The 4,270-nt window shown below is 38.1% G+C and overlaps 1 long non-coding RNA gene across 1 annotated transcript; it reads right to left on the minus strand.

Moving 5' to 3' along the window:
* Positions 1–1,437: 1,437 nt before the first annotated feature.
* On the minus strand, positions 1,438–3,104 carry LOC121254610. The gene is made up of 3 exons (XR_005938672.1): positions 2,851–3,104; positions 2,443–2,499; positions 1,438–1,600 (listed from the first exon to the last, which is right to left on the minus strand). It is a non-coding gene; the product is annotated as an uncharacterized LOC121254610 (long non-coding RNA).
* Between the last annotated feature and the right edge of the window lie 1,166 nt (positions 3,105–4,270).

The following is a 4,270-nucleotide window of genomic DNA, read 5'->3' on the forward strand; positions in this document are numbered from 1 at the left end:
TCTTTTTCTACCAAACCACAAGTTCATGGGAAATGCCTTCTTTTTCCCACGACATTTGTGGTGCTTAAAACTTTTTTTCTTCGTGGCAAATAACATCTCATCTAGTATAATATGGTGGGAAATAACATCATTCTCCATGGAAAGAGGTTGTGGCAAAAACTTTTTACCTAGATAAAATGTCTTTAGTATTTCCAATAAAATACTTTCCTGGAAAATATATATTTTCCACAAAGTATTTAGTCATAAATATTCATTTACAGGGAAATTTTATGTTGGGAAATAATCACTTCCCGCAAAAAAAAAAAAAAATTTCCACGAGTTTCATTTGCGGCAAATGCTATGAGATTTCAGAAAAATAAAAATAAAAATAAAATAAAAATTTTAAAGTAAGAAAATGATCATAACAAATTCCAATATATGCTAAAATAAATATATCCGAACCTTGGAGATCCAAATTCACACTTACAATAATTTTTTTTAAAAAATGTAACATTATGCGAACATTCACAAAAAAAAACTTCTAATGAGAACACAAGAGAGGAAACTATACAATTTATACACATGCACCACACATACACCACACAACCACAAAACATTATAAGTTAAAATTCATGACTCCACAAAACCACAACCATACAATCTATTCAAGTTTTATAAGATCAACATACAATCCATTCAAAGCACTCATTTGTTTTTGCAAGCTTCATCCATACCCAATACATTTAATATACACAAATTTGTCTATTAAACCAACGTTATCGTCATACTTTACAAACTCACTGCAACTCCATCACTTAATCCCAACACTTAAAACAATTCATCTTCATCCCAACTCCATTTCATGCTCAAACATCAACACAAGTGAAGCCACTCCATTCCATCCACTCCATTGCAATCCAAATAGGCTATTGCCCAATCAACAAAAAAAAAAAAAAAAAATCCACTTTAGAACCAATTACATATTATAACTAACCCAAACAACTACATTTAATTAAAATTTGTTTATAATTAAACTACCTTTACTTTAATTAATCAATGAAAAAATGCATAAAATTTATAAACTAAGCCCCAAATAAAGTGATATAACTAGTTTCCAGGTTAAAATGATGGTAAAAATGAGAGTTTTCAGTAGCTGTGTGGACAATGGGACATAATGCAATCTTTGTGGTCAAGATAGTGTTGCCAGATCTTGTAAACATCAAAGCAGCTTGCAGTAAAATCATTAAAAAAGATCCTAAAGATAGAATGAGATACGACAAGATGAATAAAATACTAGATTATAAATACAGTATTGGCCTTAACTCCTTAAGTAGTGAGCCGATGACTTGGGCCTTTATTGAAACTTGAAAGACACAATGACTATACTTATTTAGATCACCTGACATCAGATCAAGTATTTAGATGTAACTTACGAACCATAAAAGTTCCACAACCCCCCCCCCCCCCCAAAAAAAAAAAAACCAAATAAAAGATACAATGACCTTACAGAAGTAGGATTATAGGAAAAAAAGGCTACAAAACATGCAGTTTGAAGTACAGAACATGGAACTGCAGCATAAAACTGCTTGTCAGCAATTAGATTTCCAATATGAGCTGGAACCTGAGCCAAAGTTTCATGTACAGAACATGGAAAATTTTCAAAATCACCAAACTATGAAATCCAGAAAAATTAAAAGAGAATAATTGTAGTGCTAGTTTATACATGATGAAGTCATAGTACAAGTACTTTTTTTTTCCATTTTCTAAGAAAAGGTTGGAAGAACTGAGTAAGGGCACATCATAGCATGCAAAAATGTGTGCATACCAATACATCTACTTATATATACATGCCTACATCTAGATATGAATAAGAAAGCAACTATAACTCAAGTGCAAAAAGATCCAAGCACAAAGGTGTAGGCATAGTGTTTTAAAGCGTGGGATGGAAATTAGGTGATTGAAAACAGGGACAATGAGAAGAAGAAATAAGCAAATATGCACAACACATCTTATATAAATTATATGAGTAGGATATACATGAGTACATCCAAGCCATAACTATACAAAATTATATTACAAAGATTTAAATGCAGGTATTATATTACCTATGTGGTTGGTAGCTTGATGGATCTTCTAGTTCATTTTGCCTCTTGAACACCAGCTCCTTCATCTTTGTGGCTTTTAGAACACTCAATTGTTCAACTTCTAGCTCACCAAGAAACAATATATAAAGCAACACTAAAAGTTCCATAGTATCGTCTTAATCTTACTCAATTTCATCAAAAGGGAAGTAAAGGACTGGACTGTTAAGGTATTAGTAGTAAATATGGTAATCTAGAATTTATTTGCAACTGAAAGTTATAAATTACTTTTATCATGACAGAGTGCAAGCATCCAAAAGAAACAATGGCACTCTACACAAAACAGATGTAATAAAGAACAGGAGAATTAGAGAACACATACCTTTGGAATGTTGTGCTGGGCAATGGCCAAGGCCAAATTGACACCAACACGAAGACCCTGTAAAAGAAGCATGACAATGTTCATAAACACCCAATTCCTGTGAAACGACACAACCTTTTAACTCAATGAATTTAGGAGCACACATTAGCAGTCTTAGGTTGCACACAAAACAGGTTGTATGGCATCCAATTAATTCAATATTCAACTAAATCAATATGCACTCATGTACAAAACTCAATTTGTAAGGCATATCAACATGTGTGTCGCCCATGTAATCCAATCCAACATAAATATACATATTCTATCACCTAACACTTGAGTTCAAATATAACTCATTACACAAAATATAATCATCTAAACCTCGTATTACATTCAGTCTGCATAAAATCTTAAAAATCCAACACTTACAAATACGTGGGAAAAATGCTGAGCAAGGGCTGTTTGGAGAGGCTGAGAGAGGAGTTGGGGTTGCGGGTGTCGAGTGCTCGGCACAGAAGAAAGGGAGTGGCGGAGAGATGGGCTTTTGGCAGCAGATCTGGGTGGTGGAGACCCGTGAGAGAAAGAGGGAGTTACGGGGAAGGGAGATCGTGGGGGAGCTGGGGGATGAATGGAGGGAGCCTGCGAGGGGCTGTTAGTGCCATCGACAACGAACGGCGGTGGCTTGGGTGTAGGGGTGTGCAAAATTTCGAGAATTCCGACTCCGTCCGACCTCCGCTCCGACGCCGACTCCAACGGAGTCGGAGTTGTCAGAATTCGGAGTCGGAATTCGGAGTAGCTCCGAATAGTCATTCGGAGTCGGAGTCAAAGTCGGAGCTCCTTGTAGCTCCGACTCTGACTGCGAATTTTTTTTTAAACCCAGCTGTAAAACGACGTTGTTTTACAGCTGGGTTTAAAAAAAAATTATTGAACGACACCGTTTCACTTAATATGGAACGACATCGTTTCATATGTCTTCCTAAGGAAGACTTCCTTCATACGTTCCCCCCCTTCTTCTTCAGTTCTTCGGTTCTTCTTCTTCCTTCTTCAGTTCTTCTTCTTCCTTCTCCCTTCTCTCTCGCGTCTCCCGTCCCAGTGACTGAACCATCCCTTCTCTCTCGCATCTTCTGTCCCAGTGCCAGCGTGCCGCCGTTCCTCGTTGCTCCTCTATTCAGCTTCCACCTACGGTGAGCCCTAAATTTAATTCAAGCACGTCTCTTATGAATTGGAGCTAGCAGTTGTGATTCTTGTGAATTGGTTGTATTGAATATTCAATATAGTCCCAACACGGCGCTCAAAACCCTGAATTTTACATTGTATTGCAGACTTGCGCTCGAGCGAGGTGTCAAGCGCAAGTCGAGCGCACGTTGTATTGAACATTGGCTCGAGCGATATGTCGAGCGGAAATGGAGCGAATCTCTCTGGATGGATTCTGCTCGAGCGCCACATCGAGCGCACGTCGAGCGAACCTCTCTGGATGGGTTCTGCTCGAGCGCCACATCGAGCGCACGTCGAGCGAACCTCTCTAGATGGATTCTGCTCGAGCGCCACGTCGAGCGCATGTCGAGCGAACCTCTCTGGATAGGTTCTGCTCGAGCGTCACGTCGAGCGCGCGTCGAGCGAACCTCTCTGTATGGATTCTGCTCGAGCGCACGTTGAGCGAACCTCTCTGGATGGGTTCCGCTAAGTCGAGCGCAAGCCAACCGAACCTCGATGTAATAATACATCGATACAATAATATATTATGATACAATAATACAATAGCCTAGTTTATTTTTAAACTAATTTTTTGCTTCTAATTTAATTTTTTCAGCTTCATTGATTGTGATATGGATCCTAGACATAGTGGAGA

Source organism: Juglans microcarpa x Juglans regia, chromosome 1D (genome assembly GCF_004785595.1).
Source record: "Juglans microcarpa x Juglans regia isolate MS1-56 chromosome 1D, Jm3101_v1.0, whole genome shotgun sequence".
Lineage (NCBI taxonomy): Eukaryota > Viridiplantae > Streptophyta > Magnoliopsida > Fagales > Juglandaceae > Juglans > Juglans microcarpa x Juglans regia.